This window comes from Ixodes scapularis, unplaced genomic scaffold (genome assembly GCF_016920785.2).
Source record: "Ixodes scapularis isolate PalLabHiFi unplaced genomic scaffold, ASM1692078v2 PGA_scaffold1__304_contigs__length_218370807, whole genome shotgun sequence".
NCBI classification, from domain to species: domain Eukaryota; kingdom Metazoa; phylum Arthropoda; class Arachnida; order Ixodida; family Ixodidae; genus Ixodes; species Ixodes scapularis.
The window spans coordinates 172,514,738-172,532,812 of NW_024609846.1; the positions used below are offsets into that span (position 1 = coordinate 172,514,738).

General features: G+C 43.3%; 1 protein-coding gene across 4 annotated transcripts in view; it reads left to right on the forward strand.

The window, feature by feature from the left end:
* Nucleotides 1–1,093: 1,093 nt before the first annotated feature.
* LOC8052304 (protein retinal degeneration B) overlaps nt 1,094–18,075 on the forward strand; it is a 144,485-nt gene continuing 127,503 nt past the window's right edge. For 2 of the 4 annotated variants that reach the window (XM_029977865.4, XM_029977867.4), the window contains exon 1: nt 1,094–1,175. The gene's annotated coding sequence lies outside the window, so the exon portion shown is untranslated. The remainder of the gene's footprint in view (nt 1,176–18,075) is intronic. The other 2 variants (XM_029977866.4, XM_040504953.2) reach the window with 2 other exon arrangements.

Sequence of the window (18,075 nt, forward strand, 5' to 3'; positions counted from 1 at the left end):
GAAAGAAAGTTTGATACACACGATGACCTGAAAGCGGCGGTGCATTCCTCGCTCCGGAGTCAGGCACAAGATATGTTTTCCCGCGGCATCTATGCGTTGGGGAAGTGTTGGCGCACATCTGTCGAGCGAGGTGGTGGGAAAAATAGTAAAGGGCTTTTCGTGTTATTGATAGTACCACGCAAATAAATAATAAATTGCAAATACTTTTTGACTCTGCCTCGTATTTCCGTTCCACAAACATCTGGAAATCTCCCAAAGCGATGCAAGCCTTAGTGAACCAAGGAGTGTACTGCCATACTTAAAAGCCTCAGACAAGGCTTGGGGCACTTTTTGCCGCTACCCAAGTGCCAGGAACAAGGTAGAGTTAAAAAAAAAAAAAAAGAAGGCTCGTTCGACAAGGAAGCAAGCCAAGAGGAACTCGTGGATGAAGTATGTTTCCAAGGTGAAAAGTGTTGTCACTTTAAAAAGAGGTGTGAGACCAAGTGGGAAAGATTCGGGGCAACAAACTTTCTTTTAGAACACCTCGTTTACCCTCACTTGTTCTAATGTTAAAGGACCAAGCAAATAATCTTGCAGAATATTTTCAATAAGTTTTTAATTCCTCTAAATTCAATTCCAAATTAAAAAGAAAATCAGGGCTACAGCAGAAAAGCAGCCAATTGCTATGTCTGGATCGGATGCTCTAACATTTAACCAGTCTTTCACATTGTGTAAACTTGAGGTGGCCCTTGCAACAAAGGAGGAATCCGCGCCTGGACTTGACAGAATAAACTATGAAATTATGCGGCTTTTGTCCCGTGAATTCCTAAGTCATCTGTTTACTTTTTTAAACCATTTGTGGGGAGCTTCTGTTTTTACTCAGTGCTGGAAACTTGCACATATAATTCCCTTGCTGAAACCCGGTAAAGACTCTTCACTGCCTACATGTTTTCGTCCAGTTGCGCTGACCCGTTGTCTCGGGAAAATTTACGAGAGACTGATAAATAGGCTACAAGTGCACTTCTGCACTAGTAGCCTATTTATCAGTCTTTAGTAAGCCTATTTATCAGTCTCTCGTAAGCTGAAAGAGTTTTAGATACCAATCAGGTGTAGATTTAGATTAGGTCACTCAACTTTGGATCATCTTGTTCGTCTAGAAACATCCATAGGTGAAGCTTTTGTACATCGACAGAACGGTGTGTCGGTATTCTTTGATCTTGAGAAGGCTTACGACACTACTTGGTGGTATGGGATTCTTAAAGGGACACTGAACCCCCCCCCCCCCCCCCCCCCATTTTTTTCATTTTTGCCAGGCGATTTAATATGGTGTCAGAAGGCTACCCAATTAATATTTTGCTACTGTCACGTATATTTTTAATGAAGTCAAGAAACGCTATTGCTGGAACCCGAAACCGAAACCTGCAGAGTGCCGGAAGTCACGTAACTACACCTGACCGTGATTTTTTTTTTTTTTTTTTTTTTTTGGCCGCGCGTTGCAGACGACATTGTCGACAACGTTGCGAGTACCGTTTGTCGCGCGATTGCTTTGCAGTTATTTGTTCCACTCGCTGTTTTGCACTTCAAGATGAGTTGCTTTGTACATTGAAGAGTAGGAGATGAGTAGTGAATGCTTGTGTGAGTGCTTGTGGTGAATTTCCGTGATCGGCTCCGAAAAGAATGCCTCCAAGATGTTGCGTGAAAAGCTGCCTCACAGATTCTGCATCCGAAAGCGTCATTGTGCGGCAGAGTCTGCACAAGTTTAAGAAAGATTAATGGGATCGGGACCAATGGCTGGCTGCAATTCCGGCAGAACAGTATCGGGCACCTCGAAAAGCGGACGCTACCCGATGTATACATATATGGTGACCATATTACTCAAGGTAGAAAACGGGACATCCCAGCGGAAATAGGGGGGGGGGGGGGGGGGGGGGGTTGTTCTGAAGTTTGAGATTGGGAGAAAACATTTTATAAAATTTTACATGCGTGCTATATCTACATGATCCTACATCCGTGCTATTACAGTAAGTAAAAGTATATTTCTGCACAGGCGTTTTCGCGAGAGAAAAGGTGTCTGCGGGCAAGAACAGTTCTAAATTTTACTCTCTGTGTAAATATTAGGGCTGGGCGTCGATTAAAAATTTTAACCCGATTAATCGCCACCCTTTAATCGATTAATTAATCGATTACTCGGTTGCGTTAATTTTTATAAATAATATATTCAAAAAGACTGCAACTCGTGTTGCCTTTGAAGACTTATTTTACTTTTTGTTACACGGCGCAAAGGACATTTATAATTGGGAATACATATAGTTCAACAACTCAAAGACACATATTTTTGCTCCAGCTCCGTAGACAAAGAAGTCTGTCCACATTCTCCGACAGGAAGACAAAAAGCAGGGCTTGGGCGATCCTTTCTTTTTTCGGGGAAAAGAATCTCTATGGAGAAGGCATTGATTGCTGTCACCGTTCTGGCGGATGTCCTTGCTGCAGCTACATGAGTGCTTCGCTTGTAGGCGATACTGAAGCGAACTTACGCTTTTACTGTACGAAAAATGCTTTTTTCAGATGATGCAGTGCACTTCCTTCGAGTTAAAAACTTCTGAAGTTTACTTTAAACCGCTGGAGTTTACTTTAAACCCAAACTTTCCAGCGAAACTTCCTTTTATACTCGTGAACTCGTCCATTTTACGTGCCGAATACTGGAACAAGTAACCATGGCGTTGTTAGCTTCCCAGCTTGTTTTTCTGCTTGTTTGTCTTGCCTGGGCAGGATGTGTAATAGATCCTCAACACGTGAAGTTTCGCGGTCACGCGGGGATCAATTGCGGGCCCGGCTTGTTCGTCTGGCGGTCTGACCTCGGCAGAACTGTAATGTATATCCTTGAACACGTGACGCTTCGCCAGCGCGAGAATTGAACCTTGCTCATAGCACCTGGCTGGGAGCGGTTTTTTAGGGGCGAAGCTTCTTAGGGTCTAGCCTTGTCCGTCTGGCGTCCGTGCTCCCATCGATTGCCATCCCTACTGTCTTCTTAAAAAAAGAAAAAAAAAAGTTTGCGCAGTCGACAGGATTCGAGCCTGTGCGGGGAGACCCCAGTGGATTTCTAGTCCATCGCCTTAACCACTCGGCCACTACTGCGGAACCAGTAGGGGGCTCTGAGATGTGGTAGTAACTCAAGAGCTGGGGACGTCATGGATGAAACGTGGCATGTTGCCGCTCAACGTCTATACAGGAGAGGGCGCTGCGGTCGAATGCGTATATAATCGCGTTATACTTTGCATGCATTGGCTCAACGTTTATAGACGAGAGGGCGCTGCGGTCAAATGCTCAAATGCTTATTAAGCCACGTTCCATACCACACATTCTCTTTCTGACATGGATGAAAACGAACGAAAAGCTCGGCATGGTGCGGCTCAGCGTATCAGGAGCACCAGAGCTTCGTCCCAATCAACATCATTCACTACGTGGAGATGCGGTCATTTTTTGAGTACCGATTAAAAAAAACGATTAACCGGTTAAAAAAATTTGATCGCGATTAAAGCGTTAATCGATTTAAAAAAAGAAATCCCGTTCTCGATTTTTTTCAAACTCTGACCAGTCATTCCACTCTATTTGGGGGTTACTATAGATTAAAAACATGTTGCATTATATTGATGGTGTAATAGATACAGCACCTCTACCGAGCCCCTCCTGCGAAGCTCGGCACGGTGTGCCCCTGTGGTGCGACGCAGTTATTGCGACTTCTTACTTTGAGAGAAAAGTTTTTTTTTTTTTTTTTGCTATTCGAGTATAGCAAGTAATAGTTTTTCACATCCTTTGCACGTTATAATAAATTTCGCATTATATAGAATAAATTACATAACAGATACAGGGTGATTTCAGATACGATCGAAAAGAGGGTGGCTGGTCGACCTTTAAATTTGCTTCATAATTGTATATGTTATTGAACGATGTCCGAAAAAAAAAATCAAGATTATTTTCACCCAGAAAAAAAAAAAAAATCGTCGGACGCAAAATGTCGCACATTACGTAGAAGTGGAAAGTCGCGTTTGCTTGCGTAGCCGGAGGGAATTTGGTTATTAATAACGGAAATTATACTTCTTAGGCGAGTTTCATAATTTTTAGGCACAATCTATGTGTACTTAGCAGTACGAAAGAAATGTTGTTATTGTTTATTATGTTTAAAAAAATTATAAAAAAAACATCAATTTCGGCTGTTTGACTGTTTTCCCCCAACTTTGCAGGCCTGTATCTTAGAAAATACTTTAGTCAGAAGAGTCATATTTTAATTCAATACACTACTTATAAATGGAAGTAAATTAACTGAAATTCAAATCTGTATATGAGTGGGTTGGGGAGATTTCGGCAAGCAAACACGAGACAAGCACCAAAATAAAAATATTTTAAGTGTGACTTAAAAAAAAAAAAAACGTTCTTTATTTTTTTTAACTCTACCCAGTCATTCAACTCTATCTAGCGGTTAATATCCATTAAAACATGTTGCATTATACTGATGGTGCAAAAGATACAGCTCCTCTACCGAGCCCCTTATCCGAAGCTCGGCACGGGGTGTCCCTGTGTTGCGACGCAATGATTGCAACGTGTTATTTTGTAAAAAGAGAGAGAAAAAAATATATATATACATATATAGAAACGTGGCATCGGGGTCGTCGGAGCAAAAGTGCTCCACATGCACCGAGTGGGCGGACAACATTCGCCGCGCCTTTGCGACCACAGCCTCTCCCCGGGAACGCTGTCAATTGCTCACCTTCCTGCCATCAACCTTGACAAGTAATGGAGTCCAGAAAATCATCCCAGAGGCATCGATCTACATCATTAATAGGTCCCGGAAGCTGAGGGAGGACCACGGCGTGTGGTATGTGCCCGATCCCTATACAAGGTGTAAGGTGAGCCGTGAAAACATATCTGCAGCGGTTGAGTTCTACATGAAAGACGAGTTAGAGTGTTCTAGGCAGAGTCCCAATCAGAAGGACGTCATTTCCGTTGTGCTCGATGGCCAGAAAACGCTCAAGCCGAAACGTTTTATGACACGGTCAATCAGAGAAGCGTTTCGTGTATATAAAAGTGACCATCCCGACTCCGGCATCGGATTGACGAAGTTTTACTCGCTGCGACCCCGATGGGTTAAATGCAATCCCCAGCAAGAAGCGTGAGTTTGTGTGTACTGTGCAAACTATAACCTCTGCGTCGCCTCTCTACAAAAAGCTGCTGGCTCACAACTTGGCGCAGCGGAATTGAACTCGGCATTCATTTGCAACCCGCCATCGCGCCAGTGCCTTTTAGGCGAATGTGACCATTGTCCCAAAGGCCAGTCTCTTACACTCGAAAAACTCAACATTTCCGAGGATGAAGAGATAGTTTTGGCAGCATGGGAGTCAGGCGAGCTCGTGAAAAAGACTTTAGATCCGGTCACTTTTCTGGAAGAGCTTCGTGTGTCGGTCTCAAGGTGGATCATTCACAACCATATCAGACAGACGCAAAACAAAGCCTCCTATGAAGAAAAGCAGTGCGCGCAGCGTGGTAGCATTGTCTTCCACTTCGACTTTGCTGAAAACTGGACAGTTATCCTTCCTGACGAGATTCAAGCGTACCACTGGAAAAAAATCAGGTCTCAATATTTACGTGCATGGTGACGACTAGAAAGTCGACATACACTTTTGCCGTTATCAGTGACGACTTGCATCATGACTCCGCTCATGCCTGTCTGGCTGTACAAAAAGTGAGAGAGTGGGTCGATGACAACCTTGCTGTGTACTCTCATTTGACTTATGTATGTGACGGTGCCGCCAGTCACTTCAAGAATCGCTTCCAACTTCATGAATTACAAAAAAAATGTTTTTTCCAAGGCCCAATGGCCACTGGGCACGGAAGAAACGCGTGTGACGGAGTTGGAGGACTCGTCAAACACCAAGCAACGCTTCACAACTTGAGACAGCTCCCAGGAAAGGCCATACAGTCTGCAAAATGTATGGTGAACAGTCTTTCCCCAAAACTAAAAGGAGTGAATTTCACAATTTTGGACGAAGACGAGGTTGTTGAATTCCGTGAACGCACAATGAAGAGTGGGTGGGAGTGCGCGCCTTTCCTGGTATTCAGTCGTGGCATGTGTGGCTATGCGAAAAATCAGAAGCTTCGACCAGTGACTTGAAATTGGCACGGACTTTCGGGTCCCCTTGGAAGAAACTCTAAGTGCACACCGTCAGAAAATCTTTGCGTCAAAATCTGTCAATTTCGAAACCTATGAAGGCAGAACTGTTTTGTATATGATGTGTAACTTATTATGTTCAATGCTCAATTTATTATAACGTTCCAAAGATGTGACAAACTATTACTTGCTATACTCGAATGAATAAAAAAATACTTTTCTCTCAAAGTAAGAAGTTGCAATAACTGCGTCGCACCACAGGGGTACACCATGCCGAGCTTCGCGGAAGGGGCTCGGTAGAGGTGCTATATCTATTACATCATCAATATAATGCAACATGTTTTTAATTTATATTAACCACCAAATAGAGTAGAATGACTGGTCAGAGTTTGAAAAAAATTGAGAACGGGATTTTTTTGTTATCGCCCTTAAAATATTTTTATTTTGGTGCTTGTCTCGTGTTTGCTTGCCAAAATCTCCCCAACACGCGTCTAAATAAATTTGAATTTTAGGGAATGTACTTCCATTTATAAGTAGTGTATTTACTTAAAGTATGACGTTTCTGACTAAATTATTTCCTAAGATACAGGCCTGCAAAGTTGGGAGAAAAATGGACAAGTAGCCGAAATTGATGTTTTTATTTATTTTTTAAAACATACTAAACAACAAAAATATTTTTTTCGTATTGCTAAGTACATATAGATTGTGCTAAAACATTATGAAACTCACCTAAGAAGTATAACTTTAGTGATTAATCACCAAAGTTGCCCCCTCCCGCTATGCAAGCAAATGCGACATTCCGCCTCTACGTGATGTACGATTTTTCGCGTCCGACAATATTTTTTCTTGGTGAAAATAATTTTGATTTTGTTTATTTCGGACATCGAGAAATAACATATAAAATTATGAAGCAAATTAAAAAGGTCGACCAGCCACCCCTTGTTCGATCTTATCTGAAATCACCCAGTTTCGGTTTTTTTCTACTCGCTTGGTGCCAATTTCGAAACTATGTACTCCTGCAAAAACGGGACATGATTCTATATTGGGATAAAAAGACGTGGCGGCAGGAGTGGACCTGAAAAACGGGACTGTCCCGGTCAAAACGGGACGTGGAAAGTGACCATTGAGGTCGCAGGTGTCAAAAAGGCACCAGCGAACTCATACCATTTAGTTCAGCGACGTTCGTCCACAACATTCTTTTTTCAGTGATAATTGTAAAAAAGAAATGTGTAAATATAGCAAAATATCTGAAAAAAAGAAAGAAAAACAGTATGCCCGCAACCTGGATTTGCTGCGTGTGAAGCGAACACCTTTCCACTAAACTACTCTCCAGCTTTTTTTTTTCCTTTTTTTTTTGCAAATTAAATTATTTACATGATTATATACACTATGACATTATTCTATAATACATACATAAACTGAGCAAAGAACCGGTTACACACGTCGCACACTCTACATTCAAGACGTTGGGACACATCATTTTGCCTCGCCTAAAACTTCAAGTTTTCTCATTAGAGAGGGTTTTGATATTATATAAGCTGCATAAAGCTGCAACTTTAAACAGTAGTTTTGACAATTCGTTTTACACGAGACCCAATAGAAGACAACCGCCGGCAATTTTTTTCCCGGGTTGTGACGGCTGCCTGCAGAATATCCATTTCCTAACAACATAGACATATGGCTGTCCTTGGGCATAAGCAGCTTCCTACCGTAGAGCTCGAAGTATCGTGATTTTCAGGCAGACGAGGGGAAACTCCTCGTTCGTAGTAATGCAGCCGGTCGACTGTAGGTAGGAAAGATTTCTAACCATTACCTTGCAGCAAAGGAACTCCCCAGGCTTGGCCTCATTAGCACCTAGTAAAAAATCTTGCTCATGCATATTCACCTCGAAGTACGTACTTAATGCTTGACGTTTGCGCGTTTTTCAAGCTCTTACCAATTGGTGTTCGTAAGACGAGCGATGCTTTCAGACACTAGAAGAGGCCACGACTCGGCGATGTCTTTGTACAAATCAGCTTGGTGGTCGGGCGTGTCGTACGGAATGAATCCTAATTGTTTTGATCGGTCCAAAACTTCTCTTTCAAAGGAAGACAGATTCGCCCGTACCGCGAACGACAGTTCTGAAGTAGAGGTCCGTGCATGCCCGTCGTCCGCCGCCATCGCCGTCCAGCCCACGAGTTCCACGATACGCGATACAAAGCCATGTTGAGATTGAGAATTAGGCAGTGAACGCACAAAATGCTCCCGGTTCTCTGTGCAACTTTTTTTTCTCTCTTTTTTTTTTTTTTTTTTTCAATCAACGTATTTCTAGCTTTTTAGAAACCAGAAAAAATGGGTTTCATTTTTTATTTTTTTTTTTATTATTTTTGAGAGTGTGCCCTTATGGGCCCAAGACTTTGATTAAGTTTGGTGAATGTGCCTAAACCTTAGAAAACGGCCCGTGACCACGGAGAAGAGAGTCAGTGGGACTCAAACTGGCCAGTTGTCGATCGGCGGTTTTCGGGCGGAAAGAAACCGTATTTCGAGCCGAAACTTCTGTTCTGGGTAGCTGGGCTCTCATATGTCATGTACAACTAAAATCCTCGGCGAGCATAAATACCCTGTCAGTGTCCCTTTAAGGACTTGCACACGTATGGCATCCGTGGCCGAATGTTCCGTTGCATGCAATATTTTCTTACTGAACCGAACTTTTTAGGTTAGGTTTGGCTCCACGCACTCCGATGTTTTTTCTTCAAGGAAATGGGGGTTCCCCAAGGGGCTGTATTAAGTTACTTTGTTTGCAGTGCAGATGAACAGTCTGGCTGCAGTGATGCCATCATCTGTCTCCTATTCATTATATGTACACGATGTGCAGATTTCCTTTTCTTCGTGCAACCTCTCAAGTGGCGAGCGCCAACTGCAGTTCTCAATAAATAAAATGATCAAATGGGCCGATGAAAATTGGTTTAAATTTTCTCCTGAAAAGACAGTCTGCGTGCCCTTTTCCCTGCGTCGTGGCCTGTCACTTGAGAATAGTTTGCAACTCAGTAATACTTTTGAACCTATAAAACAAGAGCACGAATTTTTAGGGGGCTGTTTTTGACAATTAAGAAACTTACTTTTTTGGCTCACGTCAAGGAACTGAAGCAGAAGTGCCTGCAAGCACCTAATATCCTGAAAGTACTCTCCCACCTGTGTTGGGGGTCTGATAGGCGCTGTCTCATCCGATTGTACAATGCCCTGGTTCGTTCCCGTCTTGATTATTGTGCAAATATGTCCGGATCGGCACGGGAATCTGTCTTGAAAATGTTACATCCTGTCCATTATCTTGGCCTTCGACTTGATACAAGGTACTTAAGCTGTCTGTTTGAGAAATGATTGTATTGCCAATAGAGCAGTGTTGGACAAAATACTCGATAAAAGTATTTAAGTTAAGCTACTAAATACCTGCCTCATAAAGTATTGAAAATACTACTCAAGTAAGTATCTTGAGTAGAGTACAAGTACTTAAATGTAATTCAATTACTTTCGAAGATACTTTCGCATTGCATAATTTGTATCGACGTCAGTGACAACGACAATTATACCGCTGCGCATATCTGGGCTACCAGGATGGTTTATTATTACGCAACAACACATAACGGAAAAATAAAAAAAAAAGTATCATAGGGCTATATTATGCAGTCCAACTATAAGGTGCAGGATATTGTCACGAATTACAAATGATCAGGCGGCGAATCACTGAAGAAACTAAACGTTTAATGGGGCGAACTTGTGCCCAAAACAAAATAGAGAAAGGCTAGCGTCGCAGCCGGGCGTCGATGTTGGCGAAACAGTAGGATCGAGCGCTGAGGCGAGACTGACTCCGGACCGCTTTCGGATCACCTTTTGTACCCGCGTAGGTTTCTGGAACATTCGGCGTAGAAAGTTCGGCGCGTAGTACATTCGTAACTCGATCGGACGACAAAGTTCTCGAACTTACGAGAATGTCAAGTTGAAGGGATAAATAAAAAAGGAGTCCGCTCTCTGGTATCAAACCCGGAGCCTCCGCGCGAGAGCCAAGCGCGGTAACCATTCGGCACGCGCTCGCTGGGCAGCGCGCGTGGCAATATCACTGATAGATGTTACAAAAATTTCTGGGACAACAAAAAAGAGGTCGCTTTAGCTATTAAGGAGGAGATCGGACTGTGGCGCCCCAAGCTGTTTTCTTTAGAACTACATTGATAGGGACAACAAATACAATGACTCAGCACTCGGCTGACTTAACCGAACGCGGCGTCAGCGTTCGGCTGGAGTTCGTGTTCTCCGGTGAGGGGGAGGAGGGGCTCTTTTGTTACCACTCCGGCCTGCATGAACAATGCAGCATTCACGGTGTCCCGCTCAGCACAAAAGCCCAAGTGGATCAAGCTCGCATCCTCTGAAGACTGCACTTAACGTCACTTCACTAATTGTTGGTATTTTTACATTACACTGTACCCCGCGCTATATTAAAAAAATGACATGAACATGCCCACAAGGCCTGTGGGCATGTGCACAGGCCTCGTGTTGGGTAAACACCGAGGTGTGGGGGTGACAAACGGGTCAGAGCGGCTCGCCAATAGTGACATCGTTGAATATCACGTCCTGCGGCGCACCTTAGACGCATCGTTTAATTACAATCCATATTCCCTATATGGGGAGTTCACTATAAACGAACTTGGGATACGAATATGAGTGAATGGATAACAAAGAGAACCCACATAATAGCCACCGCAGTGGTCGCACCTTCTTCAAGCAGGTTGCGTTCAGAAGGGCACTCAACGTTGGGGGACACTTTGTTGGCATTTTGAGAGGTCATCCAGCTCGTAGTTCGTTTCCTGTACTCTTTTCTGCTTATCAATGTTCGCTTACGGACAGTGTTCGCGACAGCATTAAGTGACGGACTGACCACAAAACGAAAATAAACAAAAAACCTTGACGTTTGGTGGCAGGGTCAAATATACAAAAAGCAAAACAATTTTTTTGTCCACCTATCATTTTTTTTATTTATTATTTCTTAACACTCAAGTCTTCATTGTTGTCGTAGGTCGTTTCCCGGTCTGGGTCGCGCCTCAGGGTGGCAATCTTTACTTCCGTAAAACAACACCTTTTGTTTGAGGATTTTTGGGGGGAAACTCTTGGAAATAAAAGGGCGCATTTGGGAAGGCGAGGGGAAAACCTTCATTGTACCAACTTTGGGCTGAAATAGAATCACAATCGGCAAAAAGGCGATGTTTTCACGAGCTCAGTCGAAGTCACCGTAGCTAATCGGAGCTAGCAACAGGATTTGGTTGATGAAAAGAGAGTTCACTTTTACTCGTGCCGTGCCCACGCCACTTTATACCGAAAAACTCGGAAAGTGGCGGAATGTCAAAAATGTGTTTAAGATAATGAGTACAAGATACTCGGAATCGTAATTAAGACAGAGTATCAAATACTCTCGATCAAAATTGTTTGCAAGATACCAAGATACTTCAAGAAGTATTTGAAATACAGTATCTTGAGCAGAGTATTTGAGATAGGCACAAGTCTGCAATAGAGTAATCAAACACATGGGGAAATCTTTTATTGGTGATACGCATAAACACAGATTTGTCTTCATTAAGTTTCATTTCCTAAAGATCGCACCAGTTAGAAATTGCATTCAGACTCTCATTCAACCCAACCTGGTCGCTAATATAGTTAATTGCCTTGAACAGTAAGCAGTCATCTGCAAATAAACGAATAATCACGCTCTCGTCAATGCATGAGGTTAAATCATTAATATAAATTGAGAAAAGTAGCGGACCAAGGATGCTTCCTTACGAGACAGCAGAATTGACAGGAAGAAGATCTTAATGATGACCATCTATATCGACATATTGTTTGCACATTTCTAGGTAAGAGGAAATCAATTTTACGTTCGTTACAGGGAAAGCCAAGGTCGTTGATAAGATACCGGATTGAGAGACCCTATCAAATGCTTTGCTCAAGTCGAGATAGATTACCTCGACTTCCCGGGTTTGTCGACTAATGAAGCGAAAAAATGAATAGTAGAAATAAGATGTGTGGTAGTGGAAAGGCCTTTACGGAAGCCAAGCTGAAAAGGCAAAATGATGTCATGCATTCTAAGAATTCAGTTATGTAATTAGAAATGACATGTTCTAAGAGCTTACATGATGTGCTGGTGAGCGATAGTGTGGGGGCACTTTTTGTCGCAATGCTCTACAGTGTGAGCATTGCGGCAAAGTAGTGATGTATTATACATTTTTTATCACTGCAGGCACCTACATGAACAGCGACGGGCATGTTTTCCAGATCGTTTCTAGATATCATCCTCCGTTTCACCCTGCCTTCCTTCTTTTTGATCTACCTCTAGCCCCTTTTCGTCGTGTTTTAGAATTTCTTAGGGTAACTGGCTATATACACCGGTTGCAACTTTTATTAATAAAATATGTGCTTCCCATTGTAGATAGTTTAAAGTGTGTCAGATTATGGGTCAGTTTGATCTTAAAATCCGTAAACATCATGAGTTTTATTTATACCCAGAACTCATGTTCATATATACGCGACTCATGTTCATAGTCTTTTTAGATCATCAGCTATACTATAGCCCTTGTTTCTGCAATAGTTTGTGCACTTGGCGCATTTTCGCCCTGGTAGCTCTCGCGCCATAAAACTCAGATCATTCATTCATTGAATTTTACTTTCGCGTAACTTGGTAAATAGCAAAAGCTACAGCATCTGTGCGAGCCAGCTGAAGCGACGGGGCAAAGCACTTGTCTGTTTTCCACTGAAGGAGTGCACTCGGACAGCACATTGTTATGTGCCTTGCCCTGATTGGCTCGATAGGGCTGTAGCTTTTGTTGTTTGCAAAGTTATGCTGTGAATGGAATATACATGGTGTCTAAGCAAACTCGTGCCAAGACTTGGCAAAAGCAGGTTCACGCCACATGTGTCAGACCAATGCGGTTTTGTTCACAGTCCTGTTGAGCAAGTCAAGATATTTTGCCATGTGGCGCTAGATAATTAACGCAGATTAAATTGCTATCTTTTTAAATGTTGATTTGTGTGAAAACCCTGCAATACAAAGAGTGTAGAGCATGTCGAGAAACATCCCATTATATCGCTTCCACCAAGGTAGCCTTCACGTCAGTGCCGCTAGTCACATAGAATTTTTTTTCCAATCTCGCTCGCGTTTTATAAAGCTTTAAAAGTTTAGGCACACGAAGGCTGCCTTCATGGAAACAACACGATGGGATGTTCCTGAACACACTCTGCAATCCATGTTTTGGAGGGAATTGGCGCAAACATTTTGGTTTATTACGAAATAAAAATGGCAAAAAACAGGGAAAGAGTGGACATTATTAGTTTTTTTTTTTTTTTTTTGTATACGGCATTTAACAAAGTGTTTATCTAATCAATTTTCAGTTGCGAGTGCGAATTGTGTTGTCGTCAGTACTTGCTCTGTCTCTGTTTTTTTTTTTTTTTTTCGGGGGGGGGGGGGGGGCATTTTTATACGCATTTTTATTATTTTTCCTCATCCTGATAAGCGATGTCACTCTCGATATCAAAAGGCGTCTTCTGCGCCCGTGTGCTGTGGCTTCAAAGCCGGGTCACACTGCTTATAGACCTCTCCAATGTTTAAAAAATCTGAATCCAGCGTGCGATCTTCACAGCCCAGCACGTGCGTGTTCGTCGCTTCGTAAAGTGAGCAAAGCACGGGTCATACGGACGATCACTCAAAATGGCACCGGCCACACGCTCTTTTTTGGAAAGGTCTATACATCATACAAAAGACAGTCTGCATATATATTCGAACCTGAGTCACCGCGAAATCTGTGATTCGAATACCGCACGGCAATGAGTTCAAGGAAGAAACGGCACAGGGCATTCGAACCACGGATATTGCGGTGATTCGTGTTTGCAGACTGTTTTTTTGCTTGCGTCATGTATGAGCAGTGTGACCCCGGACCTTTTCATCTCAGTAGTTACCCGACTGGCGGACAGAAGGCGCTGGCGCACCCGCCGCCATTGAGTGGCTTCAGTTTAATTAATTCGGTTTCAGCGCGCGCGTGGCGGTGTTGGTGTTTTATGTCATTTTCGTTTAAAGTTTTGGTACAAATGTCTTTTTTTTTTTGTAGCGGACAACTAATACAACAGGGGTACTGAGTCACTTCACAACTGTGAAGTTCTTTCTAGTCATAATTGTAAACTTTTACGCAGACTAAAACGATGCATCTGGTCATCCTTCTCATTCATTTTTGCCACCTTCGGTGGAGAAACATTCAAACTGACGCACAGGGAGGATTCCATCGTCTATTGCCGTGCCCGCCGACTCTTGTTCCCAGGAGAATAGACTAATACCGAATTTAAAAAAAAAAGAAAAAAAAAGCAGATTGACAACCTGATCGGTTCAAATTAGTTGCCTGAAGTCGCTGCTCACTGTTTGATTTTCGCTGACACCAGACCTGCGTGAACTTCAGCAACTGGAAAAGTCGCCTATCATAAAGCAGATAATCTAAATAAAAAATTATTATAATCTCGGGCCTTTTTTTTAAATTAGGTATTCGAGAAATTATTTCAACTATCGGCCCTACAAATGTGCTTATTAGCAACATTTCACAATGTTGGCGCAGTAAATAGACTATAGTCGGTGACAAGTCAAGAACGAAGTGGAAGCTCCTCCCACCTCTTTCCACTTGAGCAAGGCGAACGCTGGAGAGGAGGTCGCCTCCTCTCCACCTTTTGTTTTGTTAAAGTGGAAAGGGTGCCTCCACTTCGTCCTTGACTTGTCACCGACTGTAGTTGCTTTACGAACATTTGCTCACGACGTTTTCAGGTTATTAGGGAGTTTTAGGGAACCGTCTTTGCACATCCTATACGGTAGGGTGGGCCCTCCGGTACGGACTGAGCATGCGCTACCACTGAAGACTCCCATATGCGCAGTTCCTACCGGAGGGCCCATCGTATACCGTATCGGATATGCAAAGACTGTTCCCTAAAACTCTCTATTGAAGCTCGCCAGAGAAGTGACCTTCAGCAGGCTGAAGTCGAATGCTTGGCACCACTTCATGAACCCGTGTGGACAAATTTGATTTCCTTGAAACAGATGCACCTTGTACATTTCGGCGTCGACAATGATGCACTCGGGTGGCTTCTTTTCGGCATGTCACACGGGTCGTAGGCACCAGTGTTGCGGAGTGGGCACCCCCCATTCCATTCCAATTCCATTCCAGGGAATTAAAGTTTTCGATAATACCATTCCTTTCAACTCCTGGGAATAGGGACACTGGGCCCATTCCCACTCCTGGAATGGCTGAATAGTTCCATTCCATTCCTCTAATTCCTAAACGTAAAAGTGTCACTTAGAGCTGCATCGCGTTGCAGGGTTGGGCAGAAATATTCAAAAATGTATTAGGAAATACAAATACTCGGACAGATGAAAATAGTTTCTAAAATACCGATACTCTCAAGTCTCAAATATATATGTAAAAATGTATCACAATATGTGTCAGAAATACATATATCTTAAAAAGAGGCAAAAAGTCTTTGGAAATACAAATACAGGAATACATTTTAGGGAGGGCAGAAATATAAATACTGATAATGCAATACATTTTTCAAATTTTTTTTTGAGACGCCAACTAAGATGAGGCTTTAGGTTTGAAGTGGAAGTTTTGTTTGTTTCTAAATTACTTTCCCGCAGGCTTGGCACTTCGCCTTGAAGGTAGTGGTTCCGGACGAAGAGCCTTTAATGGGTTCAAAAAACGTTCCATCAAGGATTGACCGCGGTCCCTTCCCTGGCATCCTGTCTGTCTGACCAGTGAATGCGAAAAGACTTCAACCTCTAAATAAATTCCATCAAAACATCACAACTTCCCTGTCCAATAAAGGCGCCACTGTCAGCACTGATCACATGACGTCACGGTGGGATGAACTAGTATTCTTGTATCTATAGGTGTTGCCTTGAACATGAAACTTTACTCACGCTGCTGTATGAAAGGACAATACAAACTTTTGTTGTAGGTGACCTCGTTGAAGACCATGCAGGCAGTTGCATTTGGAATTTTTGAGAAAAGTGGACCATATGAAGCATTCTAAAGCACATATCTTATTTTCTGTTACGGTTGAAAAATCGATGCGGTGGCATCCCTGTTGTGACGGTCCTACCTGCCGACTTTCCACCTCCAACGCATGATAGGCAGTCCTCAAGTTTCGCCTAGCATCATTCAAACAGAGACCTCGTGGATTGCGACCTGAGATGGCCGGCACAGGTGCAATGCGAGCTCTTCGACAAATAGCGCGCTCGAGACGAGTCGCAGGTGTACGAAGTCTGGGTCCGCACAGCGAGGCAACGTCTGGCCTCCTTCCTGCATATCGGATCACCAGAGCAGCGGGTCACGTTCTTGTCGACTGAGGACGTACCCTTGAGCCGTTCAATATTACAGGCGCAGAGGCATTTGGATATGTGTTGAACTTCACTGGTAAAAGGCGCCACCGCCGCCCCCCCCCCCCCCCCCCTTCCCCCCTTTCTTCTCTGCTTTGACGCTTGTTTTGTTAGTGCTTTTCTTTTTGCGTGTAAGCCTGTTAGGGTCCCACGCGGGTTTGCAATTTCCAGCTTATTTTATTTCTGAACAACTGACTCGCTGACTGGCTCGGTATAGCTGAACGTAATAAATAAATAAATAAATAAAAAATATAAAGAGCCTGGCCTATTCCATTCCCATTCTATTCCGGGCAAAAGGCATCTAATTCCATTCCCATTCCATTCCCCTGAACGTTGCCGCCATTCCATTCCCATTCCATTCCGGGGTCGTGAAAATGCGGAATGATTCCGGAATCATTCCAACTCCGGAGTGGCAACTCCGCAACACTGATAGGCACTCTCAGACTACTTGCGACGGTATTCGCACCGGGGTAGTCCCGACGTGTCTGCTGAAATAGTCGAAATAATTGAATTGTACATGTTAAGAAACTCATTCAAGCACTCGAATGACTTAGACACGCGACCGAGCACAGTGCACAGTTTTTTTAAATTGATAAATAAACGGATCAATTAGGCTAGTGTTTATATTGCAGAAAGACAATCATGAACGTCCAACATATTTAGGTGTAACACCACGAATTAACACGCCACCTGATGTTTACGTTACCAGTATTCCTAGGATCAGATGAAATGCGAGGTAAAAATTCGTTACCTGTCTAGTTCTGACATAGAATCAAAATCTACTGATTTCGATTTTTATGGAAAGCAAAGCACGATGCTTTCAGGAAACACCCATAGTTGCTCCTTTGGCACTCTATTTTTGTCAAGATCCTACATGCGCGAAAATAAATATACATTCGCACTACTTATTTGGAATGCTCCGCCACTATATCACTGAGCAGACTTGAGTTTTTTTTAGGTGATTGGGTCCTCAACCCGCGTGCTGACGAGTCACCTACATGATCAATGTGGGTCAGTGCAAACGCTTGACCCCCCTTCCCCTCCCCCCGCACATTTATCCGGTGCGCCGACGATGGAAATAGTCCAAAACCTGTTATAAAATTACGTGCAAAGCACAGGCCGGCACTTTACAAAGTAAGACGAGAAACGCCGTGAAGTACGCGACGAAAAACACGAATACAACGCCCTCGCTAAGGCGCTGAGTGGAGAGCGGATAAACAAGTTGAGCCACCTCATGGCGGCCGCGTGAGGTGACTCCAAGATGGCAGCGCCCATGCGACAGAGGGTGAAAAGGTCGCCCACGGTTGTATACCTAGCTGATGCTTTCTCGGCTCTTTCAAATTTCCAGGATTTCGAAGAAGGGCAGTGAGGTAGCTACGCTCGGCGCATTTTTGCCTATCAGCTAGTGACTCTGTAGAACGAGCCTAAAGCGTGACAAATCTGTGGGGGAAAAAATGAATACAGTTTTACGAATACTGGAGCACAAAAGTCACTAAATTACAAGTAT